The sequence below is a fragment of the Sapajus apella genome, unplaced genomic scaffold (genome assembly GCF_009761245.1).
Source record: "Sapajus apella isolate SASKATOON/1434 unplaced genomic scaffold, GSC_monkey_1.0 scaffold10, whole genome shotgun sequence".
Classification (NCBI taxonomy): domain Eukaryota; kingdom Metazoa; phylum Chordata; class Mammalia; order Primates; family Cebidae; genus Sapajus; species Sapajus apella.
In genome coordinates, this window is record NW_022436950.1 from 39,308,229 (window position 1) to 39,329,706 (window position 21,478).

Genomic DNA, 21,478 nt, shown 5'->3' on the forward strand with positions numbered 1-21,478 from the left:
GATGAATACACCAGGGTCTCTGACTTTCAGGATTTTATAATGGGGAGACAGATAAGGAAACTGAAAACTCCATTATATAGTGCTAAATGCTATGGAGAGGAAGCATGGGGTGTAAGTACTGTAAAAATTCAACAGGACATTCAGAGGAGACTTCTCAAAGGAGGTGATATATGAGCCGACAGGTGATGGATGAGCTGGAGTCTGCTAGTTGAAGATGACAGTGCCCTGGGAAAAGGAGATCCATGGAAAGAGCCATACATAAACAGTACCGCACTTCAAATAATGGCAAAGAGGAGTCCATGTGAGGAACAGTGGGAGGGAAACTGGATGGTTAGATGAGGAAAAGGTCCTTAGCTGTGTTAACCTTCTAAAAACAAAGTGATGAGTGTCAAATGCTGCAAAGAAGAAGAAAACAGAAAAATACTATTGAGTTTGGCAGCACTAAGATCATTGGAGATTATATCAAGATCATTTCAGTCAGGCGATGGATAAGGATGATGGATTGCAGTGGGTAGAAGTCAATGACAAGTGCAGAGACTGATAATCTTTTTCTTAAGAACCTTGATTGGGGGATGAGGAAGCAAAGGCAAGTTTGATTGGCTTGTGGTGGTGATTTTTTTTTTTTTTTACTTTATACTTTGACAAAATTTTAGACTTCAGAAAACTTCCAATAGTGCAAATAATTTCTATACCCATGTTTTATTACATTCTTCATATTTGCTTTACTTCTCTCTCTCTCTCTTTTTCTTTCTCTCTTAGTCACATTAATTTTTTTCTGAACTGGTTAACAGCAAGTCATGCTGTTTTAACACCTCATACTTCAGTATATTTCCTAAAAAGCAAGAATATTCTTTTACATAACTGCAACATAATGACCAAAATCGGGAAATTGATGTTGAGACAATACTGTTACCTAGTCAGCAGACCTTATTGAGATTTTACCAGTTGTTTCAATAATGTCCTACTTTGCGCAAGAGCACTCCAGACATGTGCTGTATTCAAGTGTCATGTCTCTTTAGTCTTCTTTAGTCTGGAACCAGCCTTTCATCAGACATCATGAAGTATTCACATTTTGGAAGAGAATAGAACAATTATTTTGTAGGATGTCCCTTAACTTGGATTAGTCTGATGTTTCTTTCATAGTGCATTGTATCAGAGACACCTAGTATTGATTTGTCCCAGGAGTGGTCAATTCGATCATTTGGTCAAGGAGGTATTTGCTAGGTTTCTCTACTATAACTTACTGTTTTTCTCTTTGTAATTAATATGAATCTTGTGGAAAGATACCTTGAGACTAACTTCAAGGACTCAATGTCCTGTTTCTCCTCAAATTTTCACCCCCTAACTATAGAATTTATTGATAATTCTTGCCTAAATTGATTATTATATTGATTATCAAATGGTAATTTTCTAAATTCATCCTCCTTTCTACATTTATTAATTGGCTTCATAATATAAGGAAAAGCATCCCATTCATTCTCCTCCACTACTCTAATTATTTTCCATATCACTGTGACCTCGGATTCTTTTTTTTTTTTTTTTTTTGAGATGGAGTTTTGCTCTTGTCACCCAGGCTGGAGTGCAATGGCACAATCTCAGCTCACTGCAACCTCCACCTCCTAGGTTCAGGTGATTCTCCTACCTCAGCCTCCTGAATATCTGGGACTACAGGCGCCCACCACCACACTCAGCTAATTTTTTGTATTTTTAATAAAGACAGGGTTTCCCCATGTTGGCCAGACTGGTCTTGAACTCCTGACCTCAGGTGGTCTGCCCACCTTGGCTTCACAAAGTGCTGGGATTATAGGCATGAGCCACAACACCTGGTGAACCCTGAATTCTTATTCAAAGAGTTAAAATCCTTGAGATGCCAAGGCAGGAGGATCACTTGAGGTTAAGAGTACAAGACCAGCCTAGCCAACAGAGCAGGAACCCCATCTCTACGGAAAAAAAAAAAATTAACCAGGCATGGTGATGCACATCTATAATCCTAGCTACTGAGGAGGCCGAGGCAGGAGGATTGCTCGAGCCTAGGAGTTTGAGACTGCAGTGAGCTATGATTGTGCCACTGCATTTTACCCTGGGTGACAGAGCAAGAGCCTATCTCTAAAAAAAAAAGTCAATATTCTTTACTAAGGATAGTTTGAAAAGATACTTGAGCACATTTATAGGCATAGGACAGTCAGGGGATTTATAGGAGAGAGTGTATGATTGATGTGGAAAAGCACCTCACACAGTTTTACTCTGACACTCTGTTAAACTCCAACTGGACTAGGTGCTGCGCATGCAAAGAGGAGTAAAATAGGGCCACATCCCAGAGGGAGTTCATGTGCTGGACGAGAGGGTTGCGGAGGGGCCGCCCACTGGGAAAAGAGCCAGAACCATTTACGAATGTGACTTATAAGCATCGTAGATATGAAAGCAGAGCTGTGGGTGGCACTGGGTGGAGAATGATTATTTTCAGTCAGTTGGTGAAGACTTCTCCAAAGAAATGACCTTTGAGATGAATCTCAGTAGATTAGTTGGTTGGAAGTGAGGGAAAGAATAATAAAGAAGAGTGGGAAAGACCTTCCGGACAGAAATGATACCCATGGAAATGTGGAAATAGCTTGTTATTTTTCTCCGGAAATTTAAAGAAATACAGGGCCCTCTGTGAGTGGAGAATCAACACAAAAGCTTCAAGAATTTGTAGTGCCTTCAGGTTTGGGTGGCATTGGCTCCATCTGGGAATCAAGGGTCAGAGGGTGTGAACACTTTGGTTCAGAACAGACCTTGATTTCTAAAGGAAATCCCTCCTGGACCAGGCCCCAGAAAAAGACACCCTACCTCCCACCCTGGTTACCACAATCATTAAAATGAACTCTATGCCCACTTTGAGGAGTTAGTGGCTAGATGTGAGTAGGCTTATTCAGGGAATCTCAAGGGAATCTGGAATTTCCCTTTAAACATTTACTCTTGATTCCTGAAAATGTACTCACAGGCAGTTTGCATGAGGAGAAAATAAATCTGACTGCAATGCTAATTATGTATCTTTATTTATTTTATCCGAACTAACAATAACAAGATGTAAACCAGAATGCAAAAAGGTCAGTTTATTTCAAATTTTACCTTAATTCCAAAGATGCCGAAATATGGTACATTAGTGAAGCTTTCAATAGATTATTATTTTATACCTAAAAAAAGCTTCAGTGGGAGTATTTTGCTTGCCTTTGTTTTTAAAGAATGACAAGGCAGATTAATGTGAATTTAAATACCTGGAAAAAAGAAAAAAAAGAAGAAATGCATCTGTTGTTCCATTATCCAGTACATATAATACTCCCAAAGAAATTTAAACTTAAAGATTCTGAATCTTTGATTTCATTTTAGCAAATGCCATCTAACTGCAAATGTAGGTCACATAGTTTTGGCATCCGGTGTGGGTTTCCAGCATCTGCAGAACACAGAAAACAGAAGAATACATGTTCCATTGACCAGCACATTCGAGAGTGAATTTCATATTAAAGCCTGAAGTTATTCACTTATTGAAATTCATGTTTCTTCAACATTCCCACTTCAGCTTTGTCCTTTTCTTTGAGGTCAGGATTTTTGGTAGCTAGGAGGATACAGCATTTTCTCCCTTTCTTTACAGATCCGTGGACTTTAGTTTACAAATAAACTCAATCTTGATAAAAATTAAATGAAATTAATCTGATTACAACAACAAAAACTGGTCTGTGATACTTCCGATTATTCCCAATGCAAATAAACAGAAACTAACATACCAATGGCTTCATTGAGCTTTTGGAGACAGGAGGACAAGTAAGATAGGGCCATGGTCCCCTGCAGCCTGTGAGCTGGAAACTCATGGACACTGACAAAATAGGGCAGTTAATGGCAAATGTCATGAGTGAGATAACAAATGTCACAGAGAGCCAAAGGAAGGAACAATGGGGGGCAAGGCAGAAAAAGAAATGTGTGAGGCTCTGAACCCCTGTGGTCACCCCACCAAATGGATAGAGCTAAAGGGCTCCCTTGCTTTGCCACCAAACAATCTGTGACCCTCTGACAAGCCCAGTTAAATAAAATTCCACAAATATATATTGAACATTTGGTGTCAAGGACAAAATCAGCTAGAATTAGCTTAAATGAAAAGTGGACACTTGTTAGAATCAAAGGTGTCTCCTAGAATCCAAGTGCAGGAGCACATTCTGACTTCTAGGACAGTTGAGCCAAGAAGCTGAAAAGTCATCAATGCCTCTCTCCATGTCTTATCCAGCTTCCATCACTCCACAGAGAGACTTGAGCACTTCTACAGCCCTTGCAGCAAAATATGGCTGCCCATAGCTCTCAAGTCTACATGCTTCCATAGAGCTCTTCTTCTGTTTCTCAGAAGAGAGACTCTTTCTAGGTCAGCAATGAGAAAGGTGTCCATCACATGTCCAGCCCACTACAGCCAAGGGCAGCCATATGGAAAAACATGGTGGTGGTGATGGGAGGGGCAATGGAGCAGTGGCAGCTCCCAAAGAAGGGGGAATCAATCAATGTGTGCTGGAGCTACACCCAAAATGCGTCTCAACAAACACTGACCATGTGTACACCATGGTGCTTCAGGGTCTATCTGCCCTACCATAGAAGAGGAGGATGGTGAGGTAAGACTAGTTTAGAGTGATCACTATGAAAGAAGACATCACATCAGGGAATTAAATGGGCTGTAGGGATCTATTTAGATCTATTTAGATCTAGGAGTGGGAGACTCTAGTGATGGGAGGATCAGGAAAGGCCTCAGGTAGAAGACACTGGAGATGGGCCTCGACAGTGGGTTGGTTGTAGAGGTAGAGATGTACATAGCAGAAGGGATGAGGATAAAAAGCGGGTGGACACAGCCAGCAGAGAGAACCCTGAGAACAGAGAGGCCTAGAGGCAAGAAGGCCATGCTCTGAGAAAATGAGAGGGAGCCCCTGGTATCAATTAAGATTAGATTTGGCTGCATGAGATAAAATGAAACAAAAGAGTGGACAACAACATAATTGTGGCTTAAACAAGAAAGAAGTTCATCTTTCTCTCACTTAGAGGAGTCCGGAGTTTGGGAGTTTAGGGTTGGTAGGATAACACCGTGAGCATCAAGAAACCAGGCTCTTTCTCTCATTCTGTGCTGCCATCCCCAATACTTGGCTTCTACTTTATAGTCCAGGAGGGCAGCCCAAGGTCCAGCATCGCATCTTCATTCTGCCTCGCCACACTAAAGAAGACATGTAAAAGAGGCCACCGCTACCATTTAAGGATACTCCCCACAAGATGCACACAGCATTTTGGTTTACTTCCTATTTGCCAGAACTTTGTCAAACAGACATGCTTAACTGCAAGGCAAACTGGAAAATGTAGTGGTCCTGTGCCCCGTAACAGTCAAGAGTCCTATTTCTAAGGAAGAAGAGAAGAATAAACATTGTGATACAAGCATCTCGTTCACTCTCACTTTGCCAAAAATGTAGGCCCCTTATGAGGGATGAGGTGAGAAAATTAGGTTAGAATCCCTTGAAGGTAGTAAGGCCAAGGAGGTTGTCTAATTTGGTTGGCTGTGGGCAACCATTCGGGGTTTTGGAGCAGGCAAAGTGACATGATCCCTGTTATACTTTAAGAAGATTGCTACTGAAATGATGATAAGGCAGTAACTATTGAGTGCCATTTGAAAGTTAAATTCTGTTCAGGGTCTGTAGGATGTGTTAGAAGTGGGAGAGCCTCTATAGGGATGGGGGCAGAGAATAGCAAGGAGACTATATTAGTCAAGTCTAGAAAAAGAATTAATAGGACCTAAATTGGGCCTGTAGTAATGAGAAGATGGGATGATGAGCGAGAAGGAGAGGAAAAAGGAAATTCCAGTTTTAAGCCTTAGGGATTGATGACTGTTGGTGCTATTAACAGAAACAAGGAAGTCAGAGGAGGAGTAGGTTCTTGTGCAAAAAGGGAAGACCATTGGTTTGGCACCAGGTCCTGTGGTTTGGGCATCCAAGCAAGGATGTCCAGTAGGATGACTAGAAAATAAAGGAATTTGACCGACAATCTCCAGGACAACTTTTTAGCAATTCCAGGATTCTTTGGTGTTACATTACTAACACTTTAACAGCAATGTGCGGCTCAGGACTTATGATACCACTGATTCATGTCCTGTGCTTGCAACTTTCTGAGAAGCTGAGAAGGCAGTAAACTGCCATCGCTCTTTAGTATTGAAGTTTCAGATTATTCAAGGTACTCTGGACACATTTAGCATGGGTAAGCAAGACTTGGGTGTACTGATACTGCTATATTTCCAGAAAAATGTCAATAAGGCTGCAAATGTAATTTTGAAGCTAGGTTTTAAGTGGAGAGATTAGATGTTGAGGTGAACACTAAAGGCTATTCAGAGAAATTCTCACTTCAGGGTTTTATAATTTGTTTATAAATCAACTATTCAGTCATTTAATAAATATTTATTGAGCACTGCTATGATGTGCTAAATACAGGTTTCATAAGAGTGAGTAAGGCAGACGCGGTCTCTGCCTTTACGGAACTTAGTCTAGACTAGAGGCTGGCAAACTTCAGCCCCTGGGCCAAACCTGGCCTGCCGCCTGTTTTCATGCCGCCTGTGAGCTAAGAATGGTTTTTACATGTGCAAACAGTAGAAAAAATAGTCAAAGGAAGAGTGGTGCTTTGTGACACATGCAAATTGTAAGAAATCCAAATATTTGTGTTCATAAAAAGCATTTTATTTTGCACAGCCACACCCACTCACTCACACATTGTTCCTGGTGGCTTTCAAACTGCAATGGCAGAGTTGAGTAAGGGCGACAGAGACTCTGCGGACTGCAAGGCCAAAACCATTTATTATTTGGCCCTTTAAACAGAATGTGCCAATCCCTGGTCTTGACAGACGTAATCAAGCAAATGACCACACAAATAAATATAGATTTAAGCCAAGAGGGTGGGCTTTACTATTGTCTGGTCCTACTCAAGTACATTTTCTCCCTCCCACTCTCCCATCTAAATATCAAGGCCTGTGGTAAATAGTCTCCAAAAGATGGCTCTGCGTGAATTGTGCTTTGCAAAATTGAGGCTTTTGAAGTCATCCCTTCACCATAAATCCGGCTAACCTGTGACTTACTTGTAACAGGAGTTACGGTGGAGGTTACACTGTATGATGTGTCTCCTACGCTAGGTCAGAAGAAGCCTTGTTCTTCGTGGGAAGTAGTTTTATGCTATATTTAGTGTAGATACTTTAGACAATAAAAGGGACTATGTTTTTAATTTTTGATTTATATATAGTTTGTATACTAATGAATATTAGCATCAGATTGTCAAAGATTTTAAATACCACCAAGGTTCACTGCTGCTGTCTTCCAGGGCTCCCTGGTGCTGGCCAAGGGTGGTGACGGATGTCCTGATGCTGCCTCCACCCTTCTTCTCAATCTGGTCCCCAGGACCTTCTTTCAGGTTACAGCATCATCTCTGCTTTACATTCCTATTCCCCTGAAGCTGCCCTTTTAATTCTCACGAGCCCCTCTTGGAAATTGAAGGACTGAGTGTTAAATGTTTCTTGCTTTTGTCATTCCCTCTATACAAATTCTACTTGTCTTTGAGTAAATGGATACATCTGATTTGGGGAAAAGTCATGTATAAGTTGTGGGAAAAAAAAAAACCAACCAAAAATGAATATTTCAAGTTATTACTGCACAACTCTAACACTTGTGATAAGTGCTACCAAGGAAAAGTACAGGGCATTATGAAAGAGTATATCAAGGGTGATTGATTGGGAAATCAGGACCTGCCCCTGAAGAAGTGACCTTTAAGCTCAGATCTAAAGGGCGAGAAGAAATTAGGCAAAGACAAGGACAAGATGTGAGGAAGGAAAAACAGCCTATTTAAAGGCCCTGAGGCACATTAGAAAATGTCTGAAAGAACACTAGGAAGTTTGGGTAAAGATGGCAAATGGGACACACGCACCACTTGGTTTTCTTCTAAAATTCCACAAAAGTCATGTTAAAGATAGATCCCAGGATGGCAGCTGCTCGTCAGATGTAGAAGCCTGGGCAAGGGAGATTTAAGAAGATAAAAATTGTCATGGACTTAATTGTTTGAGAGGACGGAGAAGGTGTACACACCTGTAGGAGAGTTTAAGGTTAACTTCGTGATAAGAAAATCAAGCCAATGAGGGAGAAAAGGACAATTATCAACTTTTGGGGAAAAAAGTTATTCAGGAAGAGAAGAGTAACCTTTGGTACTACATGGCTCAGCTGTAAAAATGTTTGCTTACTCAAAATAATGCAAACACAGGGTATTGCTCTAACCTCAGTGATCAGGTGACTATTTGAAGATACAGGCATGGGGAAGGGGTTGTTAGGGGAGAACGTAGAAGAGCAACGTAGGGGGTTGCATTGTCATCTTTCACAGTAAGGACCCAACAGGAGAAGCTTAAAAATAAAAGTAGCCTTTAAAGCATGGTATTTAGAGATGTGTGGGCAAAATCCCAAAGAATCAGCTGACTAGCTGCAAGTGGTAGCCTCTGGGGAGACAGAAGCGAGGGTGTGACATTTCCTCAGATGGGGCATAATGAAGTTTGCAGAATCTTTTGACTTTCTACTGTAAGTACATTGTAACTTAAATTAAAAAGAAAAACCATGCAGTGGTAGGGCTATCAGGAGAGAGAGGGGGTGGGGTCTGCAGCAGGGAGGTGGAATCTTGTCAGCCATAGTAAGGGTTTTAAGGGCAATAGGAAGCAAGTGAAGGAAGGAGGTTTTCAAAGGACCAGCTTTATATTTTAGAAGGATGGCTCTTGCTGTGGTGTACAGAACGATAGAGAAGGCTAGAGTGGCCCCAGGAGAACTGCTGGGGAGCCATTGGCCTCACACTGAGAGTAGCTTGAAGGAGCGTGGGAGATGGTGGCCAGGAAGATGCAGAGAAGTGGAAAAATTCAGGATGTACTTTGGAAGTAGAACTATTTAATCAATAACTAGGAAAGAGAGTAGGAAGAGGGAAGAGAGATTTTTCCTTGAATAACTACCGTAAAGCAACTTCAGAATTGCAGATAATAACTCTAAACTAATTCCATAGAAAAACCATTCAGATTAATGTTGAATGCAGCATTGCAAATTGGCAAGGATATTCATTTCAGGCTGAGTGCCTTTGGAAAATATGCAGGCTAGCCTCTTCGTGGCCTTGCATCCAACAATCCTATTTTCCTCAATTAAGCGGCTATTTCAAAGACTTGTCATCTGTTTACCATTAATACATAGTAACACAGCCACTCATGGATCCACAGCACAAGCCAGCTAGAAAGCCTGTGTTATACTTGTACAATTTCATATGCTTTTTCCTATGCGTACATTTCAACTTCAAAACAACATTTTTAGAGGGAAGTAACACAGTAAAAATAAAATGACAGTAAATTTAACTCTGCTAAAAAAAAGTATCAAACCTTATATTACTTAAAAATCAATGTTCTTTTTCTGGCTTTTGCTTTACTCATATGTTTAAAGCGAAGAGCTTCGTCGTCATTCTACTTCCCAACCCCCACACGCACAGTATTATTTACTTTCAGGCCATCTGGCAGTTTTTCCTCACCATGATTTAAAATTTTCCTAATGTTTGCTAACAAAATTTGGGTGTTATTTTCTTTCTATAATCGTCCCTTTCATTTCCTCTAGGAGAAGAAGAGACTGAGATGTTCTGATAAAAGTTTAATTTAAAAAGAAAAAAAAAGTAAGTGAAATAACTCCCTTTAAGCTCAGTTCTCTTAACAAAGGCACCTTGATTCTGTGCCCCAGTAACTTGATTTGCTGACTCATGAAACAGGCAAACATGTCACAAGAACAAGCAATAGTTTGTGTGTCTGGGATTTAAACCCCAAGCCCACAAGTGATCGGAATTAGATGGAATGGAGTTTGCTCATTCTGACTAATCTTTTTTGGTCTGATTTTCTTTGCATCCATATCTGAATCAGTTTCCAAATATTGACAGGAGTGGGGTAGGCAGACAGAGTAGAAAGAACCTCCTGGTGTTTGTAGCAGACAATTTTTCCTACTCCAGGGCCAAAAACTCTGTTTGGCTCTTTGTAACCCTTTTCTCATCAAAGCTCCTGACTAATGTAAGTAAGATCTGTGTACTTCAGCATTCAGATTTAACAGATGTTAATATTTTCCCATGTTGGATCCACATCTTTTATATTAGGAAATAAAATGGCACAGATATTCCTGAAGCACTTTGTCTCCCTCCATGATCCCATTTTTCTCTCTCTTTTTCCAGAGGTAATCACTATCCTGAGGCTTAGTGTACCTTTCTTCTCCATGTTTTACACTTTTACTATTACTATATGCATATATATTCATAAAGAATATGTACTATACCCTGGTTCAGAGCCTTCCATAAATTGATTTGTGCTCTACATTTCATTTTGCAACTTCATTTTCTATCAACATTTTGTTTTATAGGTTTATACATGTTGATGCAGGTAGTCCTGGTTTATTCATTTTCTTTGCCATATAGTGCTCTGATAGATGGGCACTATATGGCACCCCCCACCACAATCTATCTATCCATCTCCTTTTTGATGAACACTTAGGTTCTCTTCGTTTATCTTATTACAAACAATTCTGCAGTGAATGTGGTTAGATTGCATTAATGGCCTCAATTCTTCACGGCTCCCTGTATCTGTATCTTTTGCCATGTGACTTTGTGATTCCTTCCACTAGAGTATGTTTTCCTGTCCCTTGACTTTGAGTTTGGCCATGTAACTTGCTTTGGCCAATGAAATGTTAGCAGGCATGATGTGACCAAAGACTGGAGAGGTGCCTATGTGATTGTGCTGGTTCTCTCGAGTCTCTGACATTCCCTTGAGCAGAACATCAGGAGGAGGATGTGATACACGGATCAGAGCTGGGCTGCCTGGCTGATTTCAGCCTGTATTAGCTGATCCCCAGGTGGGTGTGAACTATCCCTAGATCAGCTAACCTCTAGCCAGCCTACAGATGCCCAAGCTCAATAAGTGCTTCCTCCTAAATGCCACTGAAATATAGTAGTTTTTGTTATAAAACGATCTCTAATGAACACAGTAAACATTTTTGTAAGTGAAAGAAAAGTTCTGATTTCTGCCTACAAATGGAATTGCTGTGTGATAAAGGATATGCATTTTCATTTCTTCTAGATATTTCTAAATTCCTCTCCAAGGAATTGAACTAATTTATACTTCCACCAGTGGCATATCCCATTTTTCTGCATTCTTATAGACACTTGTTATTTTGTGTGTCTATTTCTCATTTCTTGCTGCCTTTCCCTATTTTGTAGTGAGGTTTACCCTTCCATTTGAGACTGTTCTTCAGCCATGCCAGCTTGGGCTTGACATGTGAGTAAAGAAGCCATCTTGGAAATGAATTCTCCAGCCCCGGTTGTTCTGGCCACCAGCCATTCAAGTCACTCCTAATCATTCAAGTAGTTCCAGCTGAGGCCCCAGACAGGGGACAGAGAAGAGCCATCTCTTTGCCCTTTCTGAGTTCCTGACCTATAGAATCCGTGGGCATAATAAAATGTGTTGCTTTATGCCACTAAGCTTTGGGGTGGCTTGTTACACAGCAGCATATAAAAGAAACACTGGCTCATCATTTCACCTGGTGTGCAACCATTTTAGCCCCAACACAGTGCAAAGGCTGGTCTCCAGGTGCCTCTGCTTGCATCTGTACCTGGAGATCAGCAGGCCCGCAGCTTCACTCCTGGCTCACTGCTTTCAATTATGACTTCATTTTCATCCAAGACAATTTTTGTTTTTGCTTTTGAACTCTCTATTTTAAATAGTTTTTTCATACATATCACTCATTGCTGTGTGCCTAGAGTAGAGGTGGCAGGTCTCACACCAATCTTACAATGTTGCTGTGTTGCCTGGTTTGCATTTTTAGCATAAGATCCCATCAAGCATGTGGCCAATTCAGACTCCTGGATCACATTCATACTTCATTCATTCATTTATTATAAATGTTAATTAGTACCTGGTATGTGCAAGTACTTTTCTAGACACACTATAGGATGCCAAGAAGAGTTGGACATGTCCCTGACTTTCAATCAGCTTACAGTCTGGTAGAGAGGATAAGGTGGACATGAAGAACTATAACAGCACATAGAATCATAAACTGTAGAATAAGTGCAATGACGGAGATACAGAAAAAGTACTGTGAAATGAAGAACACAAATAGACTAATGTAAACCAAGTCGGCAGTGGCCCAGGAACTAAACTGGGCGATCTACTCCGATGCGTATTTGATACATTGGAGAGCTGAGCTGGAGCTGAACTCGTTAGATAACTGCAGGACCAGACATGGCTTTACCTCCACTGTGCCTGTTACCCCTGCCCAGGTGGCCCTGAAATTGCTACCTCTGGTCTGGACTCCATGAAAGTCTCTTTCTCTCACATCTTTCCTGCCTCTGGTCAAAGCATCCATAATTCTCCTAGACATGTAGATGTGAGAACTCAGAGGTGCCTTTCATGCTTCCTCTTATTTTCTCCTCTGTATCTAGGAAGCTCTCACATCCTACCAACTGTTCCCTTCCCCCATCTCTTGAGTGCCTCTATCTACTCATCCCCTAACCACCATACCAGTGCAGGTCTTTAGCAGCTCATGCATGTATTACTGCGCAATGTATATTTGACATCTCTAATTCCAGGCTTTCACATTTCCCATACCTTGGGCCAGATTCTTCTCCTTCAATGCCCCATTTATTATGCTCCCTGCCAGCTTCAAAACCTTCAAACACTTCCCCATTTTGTACTATATCTCAAGTAAATTACTTAGATGGACCTAAAGGCCTTCCCTAAATCAGCCACACCCTCAGCAGGGTGTGAAATTTTCTTGGTAATACTGGGACCATCTCTTCTTTGTCTGGAGCATTGATTCTCATATTCACAGCATTTTCCATGCTGCCCAATGACTGGAAGGTCCTTGCTGGGTATTGCTATTTTTTAAGCATTTTTCTTCAAGAGTTTCTGTTATAAAATATTTGCTTGTCCTTTAAAACTTTCACATAAAAACTGCTGAAAGAACTGAAGGTGTCATGCAAAGAAATGTTGAAGCACGGTCCAAACAGAAGAAAACAGCAGAGTGGTTAGGTAGGGTCCATAAAAGCCCATGGGAGGAGGCTGGGCAGACGGTATTGTCCCCATTTCCTACATCAATTGAGGCTCAGGGAATATGATTATTTATTTATGGTCACAAAGCTACCCAATGTCTTAACAAGGCGTAAGCCCTGTATATCCCTCTGAACCCAGAAAGAGTTTCATACCATAGCAGAGTTAGACATTGTGTATGTGGTTAGTTGACAGAAGTCTTCTGAAGGTAGATATCTAATCAAAATAAGAAATCGCTTTTTAACAATTAAAGTTATATAAGAGCAGTATGAGTAAGCTTAATTTAAAAATGAGTTTTCCATATATTAGAAGAAGAGATGGGATAACGGAAAGAGTTTTTCTGTTTGAAAGGGAGAAGATGTAACCTTTAAGATCCCTTTGAAGGGTAAAGTTTTGTGATTGCCAGCTTGTTTGTAAATGCTGCTTTTACCTGGAAGTAAAAGCTCAGTAAAAGCGGAGAAGGGAAGGAAGAGGGATGTGAAGGAACTACTGTTTATTTGATAAGTGTTATAGGTGACATCCTAAGGGATTTACATTTTTATTTAATCCTTACAGCAACCCAGCTGAATAGGTTTTTATTATCACCATTCTAAATGCGCAAGAAAAAAAAAATCAAGGTTAAGAAAGGCTAATAAATTTGTCCAAGACCACAAGACTGATAAGTGAATAAAACGGAATTCAAGCCAAATAGAGGGAGGAAGGGGAATGAAATCAAGTATTTATTCCCTCAGCTCCCTCCACGTGGGGTCTCCAAGCTTGACTGCTTGTCTGAACCATAGCGGTCAGGTACTCTCTCCAAGGGTCATTTTCTTTTTGCCACGTCATGTTGAACCTGGTGGAACTTTAAAAAAAAAAAAGCTTATTATCTGATTGCCCAATAAGAAGTCAAATGAATGACAGAGAACATATAAAATTCAATAAGAACAAAGTATAATGGGAGCTATTTAGAATCATTATTTTAAAGATATTCCTGACCAAACATGGAGGTATCTAAAGTAGCTTTAGTTCTAAGTGTAATGCAATTTGATCCTGCAGTAAGTAACATGAACCTGCTTTAAAGAGCCAGCTGCTCACCTTTTCTGGTATTATTGAGGACCAGATACTTCTTAAATTACTTTCAAGAAACTCTGGTTTGAGTACAGATATGTGGAGCAAATTAAGAGATAATGTCAAACATCTGCTCTTCAAGTATCTCCACTTATTTACATTCACTTGTCTTGAGATATCCACTGGCATCTGTCTTCAGCCCTGGCAATAGCTGCTTTGGATGTGGAGTGCTGGAGAGGTATGCTTAGCTGGGTGATTTGATCTGCCGTGATGACTTTTCCACATGGAAAATAGGGTATCCTAAATAGCCCGCCTGAGGGATGTGGTGTTTTGATTGAAAATCCACTCAAATAAATGGATGCATTATTGAAAAAAAATAGCCTGTGTAAGATTTGAAATAATTTTGTATTTTAAAGCAATGCTTATGATTCTCTGGCTGCATACCATCAGATGCTAGTTCTCATAGGAAACACAAACTGGGGGAATTTTATTGTGGTCATATGAGGGTGAGCAGGGCAGAATTTCTGCCTGTGCTGTGGTATTTATTGGAGCAGAGAGGTGACCAATGTAAAAACTTTGCAAGTAAAATATTCTTTATGGTTTTTAAGTTTGATTTCCATGTATCATTCCAGGTTTAGGCCCTTGTTGTATAAAGTCTGTAAGCCACTGTGGATGAATTTTAGCACAGAATTGATTATGAGGTTAACTTTAAACAAACCAGCATTTCAGTGCTAATGGAGAGATTTTAGTTTTTACTCTTCAGTGTAGGTGACCTGGAAAGTGTGTGTGTGTGTGTGTGTGTGTGTGTGTGTGTGTGTGTAACCTTAGATTTTAAAATTCCTAACAGTGAATATTTAAACACCCTTCATTTTCTGTCTGATAGTAAATACCAGAGTGGTTTTCTAAATGAGCACTTTGGCTTGTGACTTTTGAAATAGTCTTGAGTTTAGAAAGCAGGCAATCAGGGTCTATGAAATTAAAATAAAATAGGCCATATAGTCAGCACACAGAAGAATAAAGAATCTCTGAAATCTAATTGAGGAAGGGAAACAATTGGCTCAAAAACATCCAAATTACATCATCAAGCTAGAAATCAAGTCTGGGGAATGAAGGTATCGTAGATACCAAATGTCTTCTGTTTACTGCTGCAGACCTTCTCTCCACTCCCTTTCTGCCATAATCCGTGCCTTGGGAGTCAGACCTGTGTGGAACATGCTAACAGACTCCCTTGCCCTCTGGCCTCCGTTTGGTTTAGGTTAATGGGAAGTACGAGAAGGAACCTGGAGGAAAAAAATATTTATTCCACTGACTCCCTCCCTGTGGGGTCTTTGAAAGCAAATGGAAGGGCTCCGTTCCCGTCAGGAGGTCCTTCCCACACAGCCCATCCGGTCTCACTTTCCTCCTCTTCCTTGCCCCTTCAGGCCTAGGGGTGGTGAGATCCCTAGATCCTGGCCCAGATACCGGGTACTGCACTACTCCTGCTACTCCTGCTACTACTATTGTTAATAGCCCAGTTATTAAACTCTTCTCAAATTATCTTCCTTTTTTATTTTAGTATGTCTTCTGCTCTCTGCATAGCTTTAACCCTTGAACCATAAAAATTAACAGAAATAAAGGAAGGAGGAAGGGAGCAAGAGAAGAAAGGAAGAGAGAGAAAAAAGAATGAAACCAGAGCTGTGTGCTTTGTGGTTTCTCTGCGAAGTTACTCAATCAGAGTAAGAGACAGCTGTTAAAGTGAGTCCCTCGGGTCGGACAATTCCTGAGGGCAGAGTCAGAGGCTATGGATGAGCCACTGAGGGAGCATCATGGTATTTCACGGGTGACTTCGTACTTGATTGGACTAAATAACAGAGAGGTAAACATTGATAGGACACTTCAGTAGGACACTTGATAATTGTCCTCCTCTGAGACTAGCTTGTTCCAGTAGTGGATGCTATTGGATTCTTCTCAGGCTTTGTGCTGGTTCAGTATGTGTTTGTAACACATCTTGGAGCTTTATTGGGTAATAGGTGCCCTGGTTTGTTTTTTGCCCTTTTAATTGTTTGGACAATAGTTTTTTCTTTTCTGGCTCAATTGAATGTTCAGGATTTGAACTCAAATGAGTAGAGATTTACTTAATAATTCTGAAGGCAATATATCCTTCTGGAAGGTCTTGGCTAAGGGAAAAGATCTGTTTTGTTTCTTTCTTGTTTGAATAGAAGAGGTAAATTGAATGTTTCCATTAAAACACAGATACGTCCAAGGGGAAAATATAGTTAATAAGCTATGTATTTGTGTGTCAAATTTTAGTAATAACTATTTCATAGATAGATGTATTTTTGGCAAACATTTCACAGGCAATTGATAGAATGATTTAGGCTGGGTAATCAGGTCTTTAAAGCATTCAACAAATTATTTGGGGTCCGTGTGGTGCAGAGCCATGGGCCAGGCAAAAGGGACCCAGTGTTGATCAAGACAGACAAGATTCCTGCTCTCAAAGGTCTTGCACGCTGGCTGACACATAGATGGCTCAGCAAAATCCATTGCTCCCACACAAAATTTGTAGTGACTAGCGGAAACTTTTATTATATTACAGCCTCAAGTTCAGCAAGCCTTATAGGATTTATCAAATACAGAATTTGTCTGTCATTCATTCATGTGAGTGGCCTCAACCTTTTTTTTTCTTGCTTTCTGAGCTTTATATTTTTGCCATTAAGTACTTTAATCTTTGAAATGGCTACTGTATCAAAAAAAACTTCACAGAAACCCAGCTGTACAGTGTGCATGAAATACTTATTACACCTTTCAAGACTGCAAGTTTAGGGCACAGGGATGTTTACTCTCCCACCTTTTTTTTTTTTTTTCTGGGTGAATGCTTGGTTTGTGAATACTTTCCAATTACAGTACCAGACAGCTAAGTATCCAGGAAGGACAATAACTTTCCAGGTTTGCAATGAACAAGATGTGCCCCAAGCAATATCTGGTAGGAATCATCCTGCATAGCTTTCTTCTATTATCTTTCTCTGACCTGAGAGGCACTCTGCTTCGCCTTCAAAAGGACTTTTACGAACCAGATGTTCAACCCATATTGTGTTTTGTGACTTTGGAAAGAAATCGGAGCACCTGGACAAGCGCTAGGGGGAAAGAAATGTTTAAAAAATGGTGAGAAAACGCCCAACTCACACAGTCCATTATAAGCATGAGGCACCATAGTGTGATAAGTCCTTCTACTGCTAGGTCAAACAAAGCAGCAACAACTTCCTTTGTTTTCATCATTGATAAGATATTTCTATATAGCTGCAGGTTTTTAAAGGATCACAAAGAAACTACAGTTTATGAAAAGTGCATATTATGTGCAATATCTGTGATTTTAAAAAAGCAAGATTTCATTATCTTAAGACATTGGAAATATATCTATTCTGAAAATTCATCTAATTTAGGAGTGAATCACTGCCTAGATTAAGTCTTAGCATGGGTCTGCACAGTTCAATCTGAATGTTCTGTAAATAAAACTAAATGCAATGATCTCCGTCAGCTGGAAGATAAAATTTTGAGCAGACGAAGCGTTTTGCCATTCTACACCTCTTTTTTCTTTCCCTTTCATGGCCTCATTCCCTATAACTCTTTCTAACCATCAAAAGTCGAGTTCAGGAAAAATCTTTCAGACTGAACTATACATGACTGACTGGGTAGTTAAGAGCTCTCATAGAGTGTGTGCACTTCCACTGGATGCAAAGAAGACAATCTCCAGTAGAGATTTAGGGTGTCACGGAGTAAAGGGAGGAGATGCGGGCAGTGGTCCTTCCTGATTGTCCTGCTGCCTCATCAGCTTGTTAGATGGCGTGCTAACCAGTGCCACTCATGCACGTGGGTAGTGGCGACAATGGGGTAGGGTGTCATATATGCTAAAGAGGAATGCTTCGTGTTCCCTCTGGGATGGAACATCAAGTGTTATAGCTCACATAGGTATTTTAGAAGAAAAAAGTGGAGTTGAAAATGTCCCAACTTTGCTTCCTATATCTTGGCTACATCTGCGTGTGTATATATCACAATGCAGCAAGTCTGGCTCATTTGTTTCTCCCATTGAGTAGAAAGGAATGTCTGTCCCTGGATGTCACAGAAAGAGATGCCAAGAGACAAAGGATGGAGACAGATAACATATAGTTATGAACATGGGCTCTAGAGCCAACTGCATGAGTTCAAATCTTGACTCTTCAGGCTTTAGCTGCGGCTTTGGTCAAGTTAAGTTTTCTGTGCTTTAGTTTCATAACCTACAAAATGAAGAAAATACTAGTACTGTTCTCATATGTGTGTTGAGAATTATTTATATGAAGTGCTTAAAATATTGCCTAGAACATAGGAAGTGTTGTGTGTTAATAATAGTTTTAAAAATATTATAATATTGTTCTTTATGGGGACCTCTGAGATGCCAGAGCTCACTATTTCAACTGTCCTTTCTCTAGGACCTCAGTACCCCGAGCCCCAGTCTCCCTTGGCTGTATTCTGGCAATACTCCGGCGCTGAGCCCAGAGCTCATAATTTCAGCTACTGAGTGAGTTCTGCTAAAGAAAACATCACAGTGCAGCAGATTCATGTCACTACACATTTGTGGCCACCAATTTCAACAGGGCTCCTAACTCCGCCAGAAATTGTTTCTCTGCCTCATTCTCCATAGGAACTAGTATTTCTTTTTTTTACTTTTAGAAGTAGCCAATTTTATTAAACATTTCAAATAAATTTGTGTTGTGGAAATTTCAAGGTCATGTCAATAATACAGAATGACTTAAAGAAAATATTTTAGACTATAATTCATGATTTCTTTAAGTGATCAAAAGTTGATATGTTAAACATAAACTAACTAAATATAATTATATGTAGGCTGGGCACAGTGGCTCAGGTCTGTATTCCCAGCACTTCAGGAGGCCAAAGTGCTGGGAAGTGGGTAGATAGCATGAGTCCAGGAGCTCAAAACCAGCCTGGGCAACATGGCAAATCCCTGACTCCACAAAACGTACAAAAGTTAGCTGGGCATGGTGATGTGTACCTGTAGTCTCAGCTAGTGAGGAGGCTGAGGCAGGAGGATTACCGAAGCCTGGGAGGTCGAGGCCGCAGCGGACTGTGGTTGCACCACTGTACTCCAGCCTGGCTGTCAGAGTAAGACCCTGTCAAAAAAAAAAAGAAAGAATAAATAAATAAATAAAATTATATGCAAGTTAGATACATGCTTATGCTAGAATCTATTGTGGCCAAGCAATAATAGGCTTCAAAGGTTTAACAAAAATGAGTAGATGAGACTGAAATTAGCAATGAAGAACTAGTATTTCCTGGTCTCTTGCCTGGTCCCTTCTAGTCTCTAGCTTCCCACCTTCATCCCTTACTCTTAGTGGACAGTTTTGCTTCCCACCTTATAACAAAAGAGATGTGAGAATGGAATTATAATTATGCTTCTTCCAAGTCCACAAACCTACTTGTATCACTTACCCTGGGAGAAATACCTGTTCTCCCTTCAGAATGCTGGGAAGGATCCCCTTCTTTCCCACCACACACACACACACACGCACGCACACATACACACATGCACACATACACACACACATACACGCACTTATCTGTGCGCGCACACACACACACACACACACACACACACACACACCCCTTTCCTTAATACCAGGGCCCCTTGCAGCCAAGGACCAAGCAACCTCACCCTTTGTATTCATAACTAAACTTTTTTTAAGTTTATTTATTTTTAAATGTAATTTCAAAAATTGATTATTAATATTATTTTTGATTGACAAGTCATAATTGTATTCATGTATAGCATACAACACGATGTTTTGATATATGTATACAAGGTGACATGATTAAATCTAGCTAATTAACATATCCATCACCTTGCTTCCCTATAATTTCTTATGGTGAGACATTTGAAATTTACTCTTACTCTCTTAGTTATATTGAAATATAAACTACATTATTATTGATAATAGTCATGAAGCTGTGCGGTAGATCTCAAAACCTTTTTCTCCCATGTTTGTGAAACTTTGTACCCTTTGATGGACAGCTCGTTCCCTCGGTCTCCATGCCCCATTCCAGGCTCTGGTGACTGTATGTTCTACTCTCTACTTCCATGAGTTCAACCTTATTAGATTCCACATATAAGTGAGGTCATGTGGTATTTTTCTGCACCTGGCTTATTTCATTTGGCATAATTTCCTCCAGATACACCAATGTTGTCACAACGGACAGGATTTCCCCCCTTTTTAAAGGCTAAGTAGTATTTCATTGTGTATACTTACCACACTTTCCTTTTTAAAATTTATTTTTTATTTCACTATGTTTCGGGGGAAACAGGTGGTGTTTTGTTACATGAATAAGTTCTTTAGTGGTGATTTCTGAGATTTTTGTGCACTCATCACCCGAGCAGTGTACACAGTACCCAATGTGTAGCCTTTTTAAAAAAATTATTTTGGAAGGCCGAGGCAGGCAGATCACAAGGTCAGGAGTTCAAGACTAGTCTGGCCAACATGGTGAAACCCTGTCTCTATTAAAGATACAAAAAGTTAGCCGGGCATGGTGGTGCCTGGCTGTAATCCCAGCTACTCGGTAGGCTGAGTCAGGAGAATCACTTGAACCCAGGAAGTGAAGGTTGCAGTGAGCCGAGATCATGCTATTGCACTCCAGCCTGGGAGAGAGAGCAAGACCCCAACTCAAAAAAAAAAAAAAAAGCTACTCTTATTACTTTTTAATTTTTTATTTCCATAGGCTTTGGGAGAACAGATGGTATTTGGTTACATGAATAAGTTCTTTTGTGGTGATTTCTGAGATTTTGGTGTGCCTATTACCTGAGCAGTATATGCAGTACGCAATGTGTAGTCTTTTTCTTAAAAAAAGTTATTACTTTTAAATTTTTTATTTCTATAGGTTTTTGGGGAACAGGTGGTATTTGGTTACATGAGTAAGTTCTTTAGCGGTGATTTCTGAGATTTGTTGCACCCATCACCTGAGCAGTATACACTGAACATAATTTGAAGTCTTTTATCCCTCACCCCCTTCTGACCCTTTCCCCTGAGTGCCAAAGTCCAGTGTATCATTCTTATGCTTTTGCAACCTAATAGCTTAGCTCCCACATGAGTGAGAACATATGATGTTTGGTTTTCCATTTCTGTACTTCACTTCAAATAATAGTCCAATTCCATCCAGATTGCTGTGAATGTCATTATTAATATTTCATTCCTTTTTCACGGCTGAGTAATATTCCATGGTGTGTGTATGTGTGTGTGTGTATGTGTGTGTGTGTGTGTGTCTGTGTGTGTATGTATATATATATATCTCACA

The 21,478-nt window shown here is 40.2% G+C and overlaps 1 long non-coding RNA gene across 1 annotated transcript; it reads right to left on the reverse strand.

The window, feature by feature from the left end:
• Positions 1-20,911: 20,911 nt before the first annotated feature.
• Positions 20,912-21,175, reverse strand: LOC116551537. Its single transcript, XR_004268989.1, has 2 exons — positions 21,144-21,175; positions 20,912-20,985 (listed from the first exon to the last, which is right to left on the reverse strand). It is a non-coding gene; the product is annotated as an uncharacterized LOC116551537 (long non-coding RNA).
• Positions 21,176-21,478: the final 303 nt, after the last annotated feature.